The 16,706-nt window shown below is 44.0% G+C and overlaps 1 protein-coding gene across 1 annotated transcript in view; it reads right to left on the bottom strand.

The window, feature by feature from the left end:
- The window catches only part of LOC105481470 (zinc finger protein 280C), a 67,315-nt gene extending 65,606 nt beyond the window's left edge, over nt 1-1,709 (bottom strand). The window contains exon 1 of the mRNA XM_071088985.1: nt 1,556-1,709. The gene's annotated coding sequence lies outside the window, so the exon portion shown is untranslated. The remainder of the gene's footprint in view (nt 1-1,555) is intronic.
- Nucleotides 1,710-16,706: the final 14,997 nt, after the last annotated feature.

The raw sequence follows: 16,706 nt of genomic DNA, 5'->3' as shown, positions 1-16,706 counted from the left end.
TAAGAACTTTTTCAATAGGATATTCTTCAACTCTTCAACATGCTTAGAAATAATATTAAAGTATTAAAAAGTTGAGAAAAAATGAAGCCTTAAAAATATAAAGGAAAAGGGAATTGAATAATACTTCTTCAAATTTTTAAGTGAGCCTCCTTGCTTATTCTCCGTGACCACCTCACTCTCACAAAAAGTGAGACGTAATATAGCAAATTGAACATTAGATGAAGGTCAGAAAGCCTAGGTTTAAGAATTGGTTCCATCACTTCCTAGGGACATGACCTCGGTAAAGTTCTGTCCTCGAGGCTGTTTCCTCATCTTCAAACAGTTCTATCAATACCCTACAGCCCATCTCAAAAGGGGTGCTACCAATGAAATATACAAATGCAAGATACGATTATAATGGAATTTGCGCTGCTGTAGAAACATCAAAGGTACACAGCCCTAATTGTACAAGCAAAGCAGTGCCTTTGTAGGCTCAGTAAAGTTTCTGCTTAAGGAGATAAGTTTGCACGGTAACCCCCAAACCAGGATACCTCACAAATACTAAGAGGAGACTTTTGCAGTTTAAAACTCTACTTCTAGGTTTCAATTTTATGTTAGGGGCAGTAAAAGACATTACAACTCATAGTGCAAACCTGAAAACAATAGTAAAAAAAAAAAAAAAATGTAAGGTCGCAGATTTAAAAAACTCCACAAAACTAACAAATCTTTCCAAACAAAGAGAATCCCTTGGATGAAGGTCTCCCATGCTTGCAGAAGCTGGTTCACTTGACATTTTCCTCTCGAATTTCTCCTTAAAAAGCATTAAAACCTGACAGAAGTTAAGAGGAACTCCTTCCATCTCTACAGCAGGAGTATACCTCAGCATAATTTTTTCCATCTCTTTAAGGGAAACCTGCAAACCTCCTAGTTAGAATATAGTGTATTTAACTCCACGTTTCTCCTCAGGGCTCTTATCCTTAGACAATAACGGAATGGGGCACGATTTCTGTGACAGAGAAGGGAAGTCCCTTTGGCCAGAACAAGGTTGTGGGCATGGAATGACCGGTCCTGTGTGGGGGGAACCTGGGCAGAAAGAAGGGGTCACAGGATCTCTGACGCCTGAAAGTTCGGAATCCCTTCAAGTCTCTCTTCGTTTGATTGAAGAGACTTGAGGGTGGGCGGGTCTCCGTCAAACATCAGTATCAAACGTACAAAAGACGAAAGGGAGTTGCCTCCAGAAAGAAAAGCCCAAACCGGGTTGGAAACAGACCGGTAGGACTCAGGAGGTGAGAAGGCTGCCGCAGCTGCCGCGGCCCGCGAAACCACTGCCCGCCGCGGGCCGCCAGGCTCTACCTCCAGAAAACCCTCCCCCTTCAGGGCCCGGCGCAAGATGGTGGCCCACCAGCTACCACGCCGCCAAGCCTGTCCCCTCCCCCGCACCCCCGTCGATCCGCACCGGCATAGAGACCCTCAGCCCGCCGCCCTCAGAACCGCCCTCTGGGGAAGGCTGCCTCGGCCGCGCGGGAGAGCTGCAGCCTGCTTCCGCGCGGCACAGGCGGGGGCGGGGGCCGCTTACCGAGAGCAGAGCAGATCGGCCTGACTGGGGTTCGGATAAGGAGGAGGAGAAAGAGGAGGAGGAAAGGGAGGAGCGCGAAAACCTCGGGCGACAGCCTCAGCAACAGCGACTCCCGCAGAGACTTCCAGCGCGGAACCGGCGCCTCAGCCGGGGGCAGGAGTATATAACTGCGCGCGCTGCTTCATGGGTAGACGCCGACTCCACCCCCTGAACATCCGGGGCCTTTTCTAACCGACCACGGACGGCTGGTACTTACATGTGCAGCTACTTTACTTACCGTCGACGGCAGCCGAGCAAGTGCAATTGACCAGCGTGGATGCAGCTCTTCTAAGCAAACCCTCTATTTAACCTGGAGTTGTCATCCCAAAAAACACGTTGTACCTGACTACAGAGAAACATGAATTCCGGGTCTTCCTTGTGTGTGAGGGCTAAAGACACGAGTTAAAAAACAAAATATATATATATATATATATTGTTTTTTAGAAATACTGTACTTGAAACACGTCTGAAAATATGTTATTTTCACCACGTTTTGTTTTAAACATAGGGTTTTGCTTGTCTGTTACTTCTAATTGCCGTATGGATGCCTATAGCAGTTACAAAAATGCTAGGGAAAAATACATTTACGGCTGGGTGCGGTGGCTCACGCCTGTAATCCCAGAACTTTGGGAGGCTGAGGTGGGTGGATCACCTGGGGTGAACAGTTCGAGACCACCTCCCTTTCCTCCTCTTCTTTTTCCTCCTCCTCCTCTGAACCCCAGTCAGGCCCAGTCAGCCTGACCAACATAGTGAAACCCCATCTCTACTAAAAATGCAAAATTAGCTGGGAGTGGTGGTGCATGCCTGTAATCCCAGCTACTTGGGAGGCTGAGGCGGGAGAATCACTGGAACTTGTAAATACGTTTACAGGAAAAGCACTTGCCAAAATACTGTTTACAGAAACATTTTCTAGACACTGCTTTGAACTGTAAAAGTTTCTTCTCCCAACTTTCTCTTCAAGGTTTATAGCAGTACTGGTTCATCTCTCTCTCTCTTTTTTTTTTTTTGAGATGGAGTTTCGCTCTTGTTGCCCGGGCCGGAGTCCAATGGCGCGATCTCGGCTCACCACAACCTCTGCCTCCCGGGTTCAAACGATTCTCCTGCCTCAGCCTCCTGAGTAGCTGGGATTACAGGCGTGCGCCACCACACCCTGCTAATTTTGTATTTTCAGTAGAGACGGGGTTTCTCCATGTTGGTCAGGCTAGTCTGAAACTCCCCACCTCAGGTGATCCCCTTGCTTTGGCCTCCCAAAGTGCTGGGATGACAGGCGTAATGCCTGGCCCGATTCATCTCTTAAGAGTTGCCCAGACTGAAAATATCATGTGACTCACATAACACACACATAAATCCAGTCACTGAATCCTATCGTTTTTTTTTTTTTATTTGAGCTAGTTTCTTCTTTCTTATTGATACAGCTATTTGCTTCTGACCCTGAAAGTAAGCTTTACAGGAGAAGACAGAGAATAATCAAAATAAACAAAAAAGTGAAAAGTCCCAAAATCTTGGGGCATGCGTAGTTGGTCCCTGCTTCCAGTCAGGGTGATAAGTAAGTCCGGCCACCTTTTCCTTTGATGCCAGCAGATTTAACATTAGGAAGTCTACAGCCCGCATGACTCTGCCTCTGGCTCTAGCAGGAAATTTAAAACCTGTAATTCTCCAGCCTGCCTCCTTCTTTGGTATTGGCGGGAAATTTAAAACTGGCAGCAAAAATTGGCGCAGCTGAGAAATTTAAAACTTGCAAATCTGCAGCCTGTGCGGCATTTTCACCAGTCCCACTTCCAATATGCTATAAAGGCCCATCCAACTTCCTCTGCCTCTCTCAAACCAGCCCAGACCTGTTTGCAGCACCCACCCCTCCTCACTTACCCCCACTAGTCCCCAGAGTAATAAAATTTCTCTCAAATTCTCTTGGTATATCTAGTGTCATGAGTGTCCACATCCGACCTAAAATTAGGAGGAGGAATGGTCAAAATGCCTCAGCAGGATGACCAGAAAACACTTATACACCCAAATTTAAATCTAACTTATTTTTTTTCATGAAAAATACTGCCAAGAAGGCCAGCAGGCTCTGGTCAGTTGACTCTGCAGATTCTGGTCAGCAAATTTTCTATCAAGATGAAAATTTGAGAAGCTAAATAATAACAATAATTAAAAGGATGTCTGGTGAGAATGGAATTAACACATGGGATGTTGTTTGGGTGATTTTTAACTATTCTTAAAACTCTTACCCAGGCTTCTAGAAAACCACTCTATATTGGTTCTCTTGACTAGCTGGCTGTATGTTCTTTTTTATTTTTCAGCATTTCCAGTAAATGAGGGCTTACTCCTGTACCGGTTTTTCTGACAATTTTAAAAATTGAGACAGATTTACATGAAAAAAATCTGCCATTTTGAAGTGTACAATAGAGTGATTTCTTATATATACTTACAGTATTGTGCAACCATCACCACTATCTAATTCCAGAGTATTTTCATTACCTCCCACCAAAAAACCTGCAAACCTATTAGTAGCCACTCCTAATTTCTTCCTATTTGTATCCTCCCACCAATCATTAATTAACTTTTTGTATCTCTGGATTTGCCTGTTCTGGATATCACATATAAATGCAAACATACAATATGTAGTTTTTTCGTGTCTAGCTTCTTTCATTCACTATTATGTTTCTGAAGTAGGTTCATCCATGTTGTAGCACATATCAATTCGTTCTTTTCTTTCTTTCTTCCTCTTTCTTCCTTCCTTCCTTCCTTCCTTCCTTCCTTCCTTCCTTCCTTCCTTCCTTCCTTCCTTCCTTCCTTCCTTCCTTCCTTTCTTCCTTTCTTCCTTTCTTCCTTTCCAGATTGACTCTAGCTCTGGCTCTCAGGCTGGAGTGCAGTGGGGCGATTTCCACTCACTGCAACCTCTGCCTCCCAGGTTCAAGCAATTCTCCTGCCTCAGCCTCCTGAGTCGCTGAGATTACAGGGTCCTGCAACCATGCTTAGCTAATTTTTGTATTTGTAGTAGAGATGGGGCTTCACCATGTTGGCCAGGCTGGTCTTGAACTCCTGACCTCAAGTGATCCACCTGCCTCGGCCTTCCTAAATGTTGGGATTACAGGCGTGAGCCACTGTGCCCAGGCCACTTCATTTCTTTCTATTATTGCATGGTATTTCATTGTACAAACATCACTTTCTGTTTATCCATTCTTCAGTTGATGGACGTTTGGGTGGTTTCTGCTTTTGGGTTGTTATAAATAATGTAGCCATGAATATCGGTGTATTAGTCTGTTCTCACACTGCTATTAAGATATTACCTGAGATTGGATGATTTATAAACAAAGGAGGTTTAGTTGACTCACAGTTCTGCATGGCTGGGAAAGCCTCATGTAACTTATACCATGGAGAAAGAAGAAGCAGGCACCCTCTTTACAAGGTGCTAGGAGAGAGAAAGAGTGTGTGTAGGAGGAAATGTCAAACACTTATAAAACCATCAGATCTTGTGAGAACTCACTCATTATCATGAGAACAGCATGGGAGAAACTGCCCCTATGATCTAATCACCTCCCACCAGGTCTCTTCCTCAAACCCTGGGGATTACAATTCAAGATGAGATTTGTGTGGGGACACAAAGTCTAACCATATCAATTGGTGTACAAGATTTTGTTTTTTTGAGACGGAATTTCAGTCTTGTTGCCCAGGCTGGAGTGCAGTGGCATGATCTTGGCTCACTGCAACCTCTGCCTCCTGGGTTCAAGCGATTCTCCTGCCTCAGCCTCCTGAGTAGCTGGGATTACAGGCACCCGCCACCATGCCCGGCTAATTTTTTGTATTTTTAGTAGAGACAGGGTTTCAACATGTTGGCCAGGCTGGTCTCGAACTCCTGACCTCAGGCGATCCACCTGCCTCGGCCTCCCAAAGTGCAGGGATTACAGGCGTGAGCCACCACGCCCAGCTGGTGTACAAGGTTTTTAAAAAAGCTTTATGAAGATAAAGTTCATATAAGATACAATTTATGTACTTAAAGTATGCAATTCAGTGGTTTTTAGTATATTCACAGGTATATACAACCATCACCACAGTCAATTTTAGAACACTGTCATTGCCCTAAAAAGAAATTCTGTGCACATTTGTCACCATATCCTTACTCACCTCACCCCTCCTTTCAGCTACCCTCCTGCCCTATACAACTACTAGTCTACTTTTTGTCTGTGCAGATTTCCCTCTTTTTTACATTTCATATAAATGGAATTATATAATATGCTGTCTTTTGTGACTGGCTTCTTTCCCTTAGCATAATGTTTTCAAGGTTCACTCAAGTTGTAGCATGTGCTTATTTCCTTTTTATGACTGAATAATATTCCATTGCATGACTATAGCATATTTTGTTTATTCATTTGTCAGTTGATAAACATTTGTGTTGTTTCCACTTTTGGGCTATTATGAATATTCCTGTGCAAATATTTGGGTGAAAATATATTTTTGATTCTCTTTGTTATATAACTAGGAGTGTAAATGCTGGGTCATATAACTATAATTAACTTTTTGATGGACTGTTAAACTTTTCCACTGTGGCTGAACCATTTTTTATTCCCACTAGGATTTATTAGGATTCCAATTTATCCACAACCTGACCAACACTTGCTATTTTCCATTTTTTTTTTGTTTGTTTGTTTTGGTTATAGCCATCCTAGTGGGTGTAAAGTAGTGCCATGGTTTCTGATGGCTTCTAATCTCAGAATTTCTGCCACTTCCTATAGTTAGTCCATTGGTCCCAGGTTTCACCCTTCAATCTGCTGTGGTGGGCCCACTTGTTCTCCATTCAACATCCATGTTACACAGGAACTGGGAACAGGTCAGGGAAACTAAGCCTCAGATCTGCCATCTGCCTGAGTCTGAGGCATTCTCATTTTTATTTTGATATCATTGTGCTTTAGGATGGTACACAGAAGCCCAATAAACAGCCTCTTTCTAGAGCAAGATGGCATGGGTGAGGGGTTGGAGGAGGTAAAGGAAGAGAGGGATGGAGGGAGAGGACAGAGGAGAGGACAGGGGATGAGGATCAGAAGGGATAGAAGGAAGGAGAAGAGATAAGAAAGGATGGAGAGGAAGGGAGAATTATCCATGACCTGAAAAAGTTGAACCCCTTCCTCTAGTTTCATTTCCAGTTTCTTTCCTGGCCTGAATTTGGGCCGAGCCTGATGCCCAAGGCAGGTGTTTTGTGTACATCTAGCAGCAATAATGTTACCTAGCACAGAGGAGTTTGAAGCAGGTCACATAGGAATATTTATTGGGCTTCCCAGGCAACATCATGAAGTGGGCTGACAGATTATTTGTGTTTTCAGTTTACTCTACTTAGGATTATAAAAAACATCTGTAAGATTGTTGTTTTGTTTTCTTTTTTCTCAATATGAGTATGGATCCTCAGTGGCTTTTGGTCAGCTCATTCTTCTGAATATGGAGACAGGTTAGAAGCAAATACACAAAGTGCTGAACCCCTAGTCATATGCCCTCAAAAGTAACATTGGCAAAATGTTAAAACTAACTCTTGTTATCTTTCTTTTAAATATCTTGGCCAGGCGTGGTGGCTCATGCCTGTAATCCCAGCACTTTGGGAGGCCGAGGTGAGAGGACCCTGAGGTCAGGAATTTTGAGACCAGCCTGGCCAACATGGTGAAACCCCATCTCTATTAAAAATACAAAAATTAGCTGGGCATGGTGGTGGGTGCCTGTAATCCCAGCTACTTGGCAGGCTAAGGCAGGAGAATCGCTCAAACTGGGAGGCAGAGGTTGCAGTGAGCTGAGATGGCACCACTGCATTCCAGCCTGGGTGACAGAGCGAGACTCCATCTCAAATAAATAAATAAATAAATATCCCTTCCCATCTGGCATCCAAGAGCATATATCACTTCCCCACATTCTGCCTATCCACGTAAACTCCAGGTCCCCTAAACTCTCCTTGGCCAGAATCTAAATGTCTAAAAATGCTGGAGTTGCCCCCTACTCACGTTAGAAGAGCTGACTATAGATATCTCTTCTTGACTTGTTCAGTTATGTCATGCTGGTAGGTTGAAGCTTGCCATGGTGAAAGTATTAACACCACAGGAAATCAACAAACACTACTACTGAGAGCTGGATTACCAGCACAAACCGCTGGTTGAATTCTATGGCTTCAGTCTCTATGGCCTAATGCTTAAGTAAAGGTGCCTCAGAAAGCTCCTCCTATTCTTTTAAACCAAAGCAGCAACTCCATGTTTACATTTTGAGCTTCTTCCTAATATTTTTTTTAAATAAAAGTTTCCATCGATATGAAATAAATGACAAACATTTGAAAGCTGTTGTTCTAGGCCAAGTCACCAACTTTGAAGATGTGTTCATGGAAACCTAGAAAGGTTAAAATAGTTATTCAACATCACACATGGGACAAGAGAAAAAAGGCAGGGCAATACTAGAACCTGGGTTTCCTTAATCCCAGTCCAATGCTCTTCCCATTTGTACTTATAATACTGAATTAAAATGTTTCCTGTTCTGTTTCTCATCCCATCAAAAATGAATATGTCAAGTAGTCTGTCTAATAACATAATAAATGTTCCCAGGAACATATGTTTATTATGAGTGGGACCTTCTAGAGAAAACGCCCCTTCAGAACACTTTAGTGAATGGAAGGTATTCACTTTAGTGAATGGAAGGAAAGAAAATAGGCAGGAGTAGAGATACCGGATATATACAAATGACAAAAATTGTGGATAAAAATTGTACAGCACTTACTGTGTGCAAAGCACTGTTCCCAGTACTTTATAAATATGAATTATTTCATACAACAACTCTATCAGTAAAGAACTCTTATTACCATCCCACTTTACAGATGGCACAGAGATATCAAATAAGTTGTCACAAAACTGGAAAGTGGTAAAACTAGGATTTGAACCCAGGCATTCTGGTTCTAGCATCTGGCATCTTAGCCATTATACTATCCTGTCTCTTTAGGTGATCAATAAATAAATATACTGAATAAATGAATAAGCATATAAATAGCATGAGACACCAAGATTGGAGGTTTTGGGGTATGTTTTAAATAACAGAGGGAATATCACACCCTGCTGTCTTCATGTAGAACCAAATATAAGTGAAATAGAGTAAGTAGCCAGTAGAATGTATCTCCCAGGAAGAAAAAGTTATTCCTATCAAAGATTTGGTGGAAGGGATATGCTTAATCACCTGGGTCTCTAAGATTTCAATTAATGCCTTTCCATGCCTCTCACATTTCTGATTAAGCCACTTAGTGGTAGAGAACTCTTGAGCTAGTCCCAAGGATGATCAGGCCACTTATATAATTTCTAGGAAAAGAGTTTTCACATTCCTCTGGTAACTGTATACGTAGATTGACTTAGCCTTTCAAAGTGAAAGGTTTAAATGTATGTAATCAGTACTTTGCATTATGCTATATGTCAGAGGAAAGGCACAAGTAAGTATGCAACATAGACGCTTCTCTTATGGCATTAACATCTATTGGCAAGTTAGGCCCAACACCCCAGAAATGGTGAGTGAGCAATGCAAGAACATGTATAATCAACTATTAACTCTGTGTGGTTCAAACTGTCCAGTACAGAAAAAAATTCAGAGAAATGGAAAATTACAGCAGATGGAAGTAGACATGGAAGGCTTGCTCTTAAGCTTGAGTTTAGACTAAGCAGGATCTCAAAGGTTGAATACAATGTAATAAGACAAAGAAGAGGCATTTCAGATAAGAACAGTGACAGGGAAAATGTAAGGAGACAGAATTGAAAAGAATGCTTCTCTGAGACAATAATGGGACAAGTCTGATTAGAGGAAATGTTGTGTATGAGCAAGGCAGGAGAATAGGGTCTGGAGGCAGGGAACCTAAGGCCATTTCCTGCTGACTTCCTAGAACTAAATTGAAAGGAAAACCCTAACTTTCCACGCCTAAGTAACAAGAGGACCAGAGGATACTCTCTTTGCAAACCGTCACCTTTCTGCACTGCAGATGGAACACTGAAAGCACCTCTGATTGGTTGCTTTCTGTCAGGCCTCTGAGCCCAAGCCTGCATGTATACATCCAGATGGCCTGAAGTAACTGAAGAATCACAAAAGAAGTGAAAATGGCCGGTTCCTGCCTTAACTGATGATATTACCTTGTGAAATTCCTTCTCCTGGCTCAGAAGCTCCCCCACCTTGTGACCCCCGCCACTGCCCGCCAGAGAACAACCCCCTTTGACTGTGATTTTCCACTACTTACCCAAATCCTATAAAACTGCCCTACCCCTAACTCCCTTTGCTGAGTCTCTTTTCGGACTCAGCCCGCCTGCACCCAGGTGATTAAAAAGCTTTATTGCTCACACAAAGCCTGTTGGTGGTCTCTACACAGATGTGCATGACATTTGGTGCCATGACTTGGATCAGGGGACCTCCCTTGGGAGATCAATCCCTTGTCCTCCTGCTCTTTGCTCCATGACAAAGATCCACCTATGACCTCGGGTCCTCAGACCAACCAGCCCAAGGAACATCTCACCAATTTTAAATCGGGTAAGTGGCCTCTTTTTACTCTCTTCTCCAACCTCTCTCACTATCCCTCAATCTCTTTCTCCTTTCAATCTTGGCACCACCCTTCAATCTCTCCCTTCTCGTAATTTCAGTTCCTTTCCTTTTCTGGAAGAGACAGAGGAGACGCATTTTATCCGTGAACCCAAAACTCTGGCACCAGTCACAGACTCGGGAAGACAGTCTTCCCTTGGTGTTTAATCACTGTGGGATTATTCACCCACGTTTCAGAGGTGTCTGATCACCACAGGGACACCTGCCTTGATCCTTCACCTTAGGGGCAAGTACCATTTTCCAAGGGGGCAAGTACCCCCCACCTCTCCTCTCCGTGTCTCTACCCTCTCTTTTCTCTGGGCTTGTCTCCTTCACTATAGGCAACTTTCCACCCTCCATTCCTCCTTCTTCTCCCTTAGCCTATGTTCTCAAGAACTTAAAACCTCTTCAACTCACACCTGACCTAAAACTTAAACACCTTATTTTCTTCTGCAATGCTCGTTGACCCCAATACAAACTTGACAATGGTTCCAAATAGCCAGAAAATCGCACTTTCGATTTCTCCATCCTACAAGATCTAGATAATTCTTGTCATAAAATGGGCAAATGGTCTAAGGTGCCTGACATCCAGGCATTCTTTTACACATCGGCCCCTCCCTCGTCTCTGTCCCCAATGCAACGTGTCCCAAATCTTTCTTCTTTCCCTCCTGCCTGTCCCCTCAGTCCCAACCCCAAGCATCACTGAATCTTTTCAATCTTCCTTTTCTACCGACCCATCTGACCTCTTCTCTCCTTCCCAGGCTGCTCCTCGCTGGGCCGAGCCAGGTCCCAATTCTTCCTCAGCCTCTGCTCCTCCACCTTATAATCCTCTATCACCTCCCCTCCTCACACCCGGTCTGGCTTACAGTTTCGTTTGGCAACTAGCCCTCCACCACCTGCCCAACTATTTCCTCTTAAAGAGGTGGCTGGAGCTAAAGGCATAGTCAAAGTTAATGCTCCTATTTCTTCATCTGACCTCTCCCAAATCAGTTAGCATTTAGGCTCTTTTTCATCAAATATAAAAACCCAGCCCAGTTCATGGCTCATTTGGCAGCAACCCTGAGACGCTTTACAGCCCTAGACCCTGAAAGGTCAGAAGGCTGTCTTATTCTCAATATGCATTTTATTACCCAATCTGCTCCCGACATTAGAAAAAGCTCCAAAAATTAGATTCCGGCCCTCAAACCCCACAAACAAGACTTAATTAATGTCGCCTTCAAGGTGTACAATGATAGAAAAGAGTTACAATTACTTGCCTCTGCTGTGAGACAAAACCCAGCCACATCTCTAGCACATAAGAACTTCAAAACGCCTAAGCCACAGTGGCCAGGTGTTCCTCCAGGACCTCCTCCATCAGGATCTTGCTTCAAGTGCCAGAAATCTGGCCACTGAGCCAAGGAATGCCCGCAGCCTGGGATTCCTCCTAAGCCGTGTCCCATCTGTGCAGGACCCCACTGGAAATCGGCTGTCCAACTTGCCAACCAAGCAAGTAATTATGCTGAACCCCCGTGGGCACTCTCTAATTGGATGTCCTGGGTCTTCCCAATTCTTAGTGCTTTAATACCTGTTTTTCTCCTTCCCTTATTCAGACCTTGTGTCTTCTGTTTACTTTCTTAATTCATACAAAACTGTATCCAGGCCATCACCAATCATTCTATATGACAAATATTTCTTCTAACAACCCCACAATATCATCCCTTACCACAAAATCTTCCTTCGGCATAATCTCTCCCACCCTAGCTTCCCATGCCACCCCTAATCTCGCTCGAAGAAACCCTAAGAAACATCACCCATTATCTCTCCATACCACCCCCCAAAATTTTCACTGCCCCAACAATTTACCACTATTTCATTTTATTTTTCTTATTAATATAAGAAGACAGGAATGTCAGGCCTCTGAGCCCAAGCCTGCACGTATACATCCAGATGGCCTGAAGTAACTGAAGAACCACAAAAGAAGTGAAAATGGCTGGTTTCTGCCTTAACTGATGACATTACCTTGTGAAATTCCTTCTCCTGGCTCAGAAGTTCCCCGGCTGAGCACCTTGTGACCCCTGCCCCTGCCTGCCAGAGAACAACCCCCTTTGACTGTAATTTTCCACTACCTACCCAAATCCTATAAAACTGCCCCACCCCTAACTCTCTTTGCTGACTTTCTTTTCGGACTCAGCCTGCCTGCACCAGGTGATTAAAAAGCTTTATTGCTCACACAAAGCCTGTTGGTGGTCTCTTCAAATGGATGTGCATGACACTTTCTGCAACCAATCAGATGTTTGCACAGGAGTGTGACCTTTGTAATTTCACTTCAGCCTCTGATTGTGGGCCACCACTCATTTACGAGGTGAGCACCAAGTGGCCAATGGGAAACCTCTAGGGGGTATTTGGACCCGAGAAGATTCTGTATCTGGGGCCCTTGAGCCACTTCTCTGGCCTGCACCCACACTGTGGAGTGTACTTTCATTTTCAATAAATCTCTGCTTTCATTTTGTGGTTGCTTCATTCTTTCCTTCCTTTGCTGTACATTTTGTCTAATTCTTTGTTCAAAACGCCAAGAACCCTGGACAACTTGCAGTCAAGACCCTCTACCAGTAACATATTTTGGCAAGCCAGCCAGGAGAAAGCATGTCCAAAGTTTGGGATTTATTTTTCTCCTTTCCCCTTTTACATGCAGGGAAATCTTTCTGTCTCTCTCTTTTCCTTTCTAACTCAGGACCCTCAGTGGGCAGCACCTAAGCATGCAGACAACTGCAACTTTCTGGCCAGGTCCACTCTCTGGTGAAACTGAAAGGCTTCCATGTGGAAGCGCCTGACCACCACCGCCCGGTTTGGGTAAGGGACCTGAGTCCTTTTCCTTGTTTTCCTTTTTCTAAGTCCTATTCCTTTTTTCCTTTTTCTGAGTTTTCCTTTCTCATTTTGCAGTCTTTCAGTGGCTGTTTCCTAGTAGCTCCTTGGTAATTGAGGGGAACTGGCTAGGGCCACTCTCTGTTGTTGTCTGAAGGCCAAGGAGAGAGCAGGGATGGCTGCCCTTCCCAGAAGGGGGAAAGACTCTTTTCTATCCTTTTCAGTGATAGTCCCTGATCCCTATGTGTGAAGCAGTTGGCAGTGGCAGTTCATCCAGGGTGAACTCACACATGTTCAGGCGACTTAAACCTTCTTTTCTTATGCTAAATTCTTCGCTTCCCCCACTTGACTGGCTAAGGACAGAAAACCCACCTAGCTATGCCAAAAAAAAAAAGGGGGCGTTATACTAGTCAGAAGGTCTGGGTATGTGCTAGGTGGTCTGTGGGGGGTGGGGAGGGGAATTCATGAAAGGAAATTTATTATTGCCTCAATTGAGAGTTAAAGGGTTGCTTTCAGTGGGATAGAAAAACCTTAAGGAAAGTTCATAGTAGGTCCTCAGTGGTGGAGGGAACCATTCCAAAGTGGTGCCACCATACATCTAAGGTTAGATATCTGACAGACTAAGTTAGGGCCATTAAGGAGTGATGCCCTCAAGGAACCCAGCCTGGGCCCAGGATTTTTCCACAGGGACACCTGGATAAAATTTGGGTCACCTAGTGAGCCTTCCACCAGACCACTAGGGGCAACTCTTAATCTATTCCACCTGATTCCACTGTGGGCCACTCTCTACCGATTCCACCTGATTCCCTGCTTAGTTACATCATCCACCATTGGAATCAATTTGACTCTGACAATCTAAAGAGAAAATGCATAATTTTTTTCTACAATACTGTCTAGCCCTATTATGAGCTGCCCAGCCTGGAACAATGGGCAGTCAATGGTAGCTTAATTATGACATTATCCTGCAATTAGACCTATTTTGCAAGAGGCAGGGCAAATGGTCAGAAATCCTATATGTAAAGGCTTTCATGACCCTATACCAAACCTAACCATCTGTGAGACTCCCAGAACTCACCTCCACAAAGTTCTAAGGCAGAACTAGATATTATAGGTGACCCCCTTTTACAAGGGCCACCTGTTTCTCAGGGTGAACAACGACCACCCCATATAGCCCCTTGCCAAGTGCTCCTGAGGCTAAAACCCAGGAGCAAACACTGGAGACCCTACTAAGTCCCCCTCACACTCAGAGGAGAACACCACATTTAACTCTTAACCCTGCTACCTTTTAGGGAATTAGCAGGAGCCAAGGGGTCAGTCCTAGTACAGGCCCCCTTCTCTATAACTGATATACAATAATATAAGGAAAAGCTAGGAAGCTATTCTGAGAATCCTAGGAAATTTGCAGATGGGTTCCAAACTTTGACCTTAGCCTTTGATTTCTCATGGAGAGATGTTCAATTCATTCTAGCAACCTGTTGCACTCCTTCAGAAAAGGAACGAGTCTTTGAGACCACCCACCAGGAAGCAGACAAATTATTTGCCCAAAACTCTCAGGGTAATCGCTCAGGCCCAGACACAATTTCCACTGCTGATCCTAACTGGGAATATAACACCCTTGTGGGAATGAACAGCTGGGCTAAATTTCTTGAGGCTTTCCTTTGAGGAATGAGAAAGGGAATAACTAAGACAGTAAATTATGATAAAGTAAGGGAGATTATGCAAGGCAGGGAGGAAAACCCAGCCATGTTTTATGGCAGGCTGGAGGAAGCCTTTAAAAAATACCAATCTGGACCCTTCCTTTCCCAAAGGCAAAACATTAATGGCACAGCATTTCGTTAGCCAATCTGCCCCAGACATTAGATGTAAGCTCTGAAAGCTACAAATGGGGCCACAAACTAATAAAAATCGGCTTCCTGATACCACCTTTATTGTGTATAACAATTGTGACCTGGAGGAAGGAAGAAAGGGGACAGAATAAAGAAAAATTACAAGCCAAAATTGTGGCAGCCATCATTGGCAATGCCCTGAATGGTCAAAGAGTGTCGAAGGCATATCCAAAGGGCCATAAGGATAATGCCAGCAAAGGCTCTTGCTTCAAATGCAAGAAAAATGGGCTTTGGGCAAAGGAATGTTCTAAGCCCCAGCCAGGGCCCTGCTGTCAATGTGAAGGCACCAGTTGGGGCCCCTGGCACTGGAGAATTGACTGTCCCTTCTCCCACCAAGGGGCTCAGTCAGGAAAAACTCTAGCAGTGCAAAAGGAGGAATTAGATGAAGACTGAAGGGGCCTGGATTCTTCCTCACTGCCCCCGTCCAGGAACATTTTAATTACTACTGAGGAGCCTTAGGTAACTCTGGACATCACAGGCACCCAAATTCAGTTTCTTTTCGATACAGGGGCAAATTATTCTGTTCTTACTGCTTATGCAGGAAAACTTTCCTCTCAGTCCATGAGTGTTATGGGAATGAAAGAGAAGCCACAGACAAGGTTTTTTATTCCTCCTTTGATTTTTCAATTTGAGAGACAAATCTTCCAGCAGGAATTCCTAGTAGTACCAAGCTGCCCAATCCCCCTGTTGGGAAGAGATATTGTGGTTAAAACAAGGGCACTACAACAATTTAAGCTTCACCCAGTGAAATTGCTAATAGTCAAAATTACAGTGTGTCCCAGATTACATTAATAAACAAGTTAACCCACTGGCATGGTATACTGGAAAACTGAGGAAGGTTAAAATGGCAGTGCCAGTCAAAATACAGCTGAAAAACCCCAGCTATTTTCCCAGTTGTAAACAATACCCAATTAAGCAGGAAATAAGAAAAAGCCTAACACCAATAGTTAAGGTATTACTTACCCATGGGCTCTTAAGACCCTATAATTCTTCAGGCATGGTGGCTCATGCCTGTAATCCCAGCATTTTGGGAGGCCGAGGTGGGCAGATCACCTGAGGTCAGGAGTTTGAGACCAGTCTGACCAACATGGAGAAACCCCGACTCTACTAAAAATACACAATTAGCTGGGCGTGGTGGTGCATGCCTCTAATCCTAGCTACTCGGGAGGCTGAGGCAGGAAAATTGCTTGAACCTGGGAGGTGGAGGTTGTGGTGAGCCGAGATCATGCCATTGCACTCCAGCCTGGGCAACAAGGGCGAAACTACGTCTAAAAATAAAAAAAAAAAACCCTGTAATTCTCCCCGTTCTAAAACCTTCAGGGGAATACTGGTTAGTACAGGATCTCAGAATAATTAATGAAGCTGTTATTTCTGTATACCCTCCTGGCTTAGGTGCCAGGGGATGCAAAATGGTTCTCAGTCCTAGACGTAAAAGATGATTTCTTCTCCATTCCCCTGGCCCCAAAGTCCCAATACCTTTTGGCCTTCTAATGAGAAAATCCTAATACCAGGGAAAAGCAACAATACACTTGGATAGTACTCCCTCAGGGCTTTCGGAATAGCCCCCATTTCTATGCCTGGGCTTTAGAGAGGGGTCTGAGGGATCTGCAATTAGAGAATGGGAGTATACTTTAGTATGTGAATGACCTTCTTGTGTGTAGCCCAACTCAGGAGTTTCTGACCAAAATACTATAAAAACTTTGATTTTCCTGGCAGACAGGAGATATAAAGTGTCCAAAAAGAAGGCACAGATTACCCTTTAATGGGTCCAATATTTAGGGTATGTCTTAACACTTGAAGCCTGACGAATATTTCCAGAA

Source organism: Macaca nemestrina, chromosome X (genome assembly GCF_043159975.1).
Source record: "Macaca nemestrina isolate mMacNem1 chromosome X, mMacNem.hap1, whole genome shotgun sequence".
Classification (NCBI taxonomy): Eukaryota; Metazoa; Chordata; class Mammalia; order Primates; family Cercopithecidae; genus Macaca; species Macaca nemestrina.
This window is presented reverse-complemented; position numbering and strand designations above follow the sequence as displayed.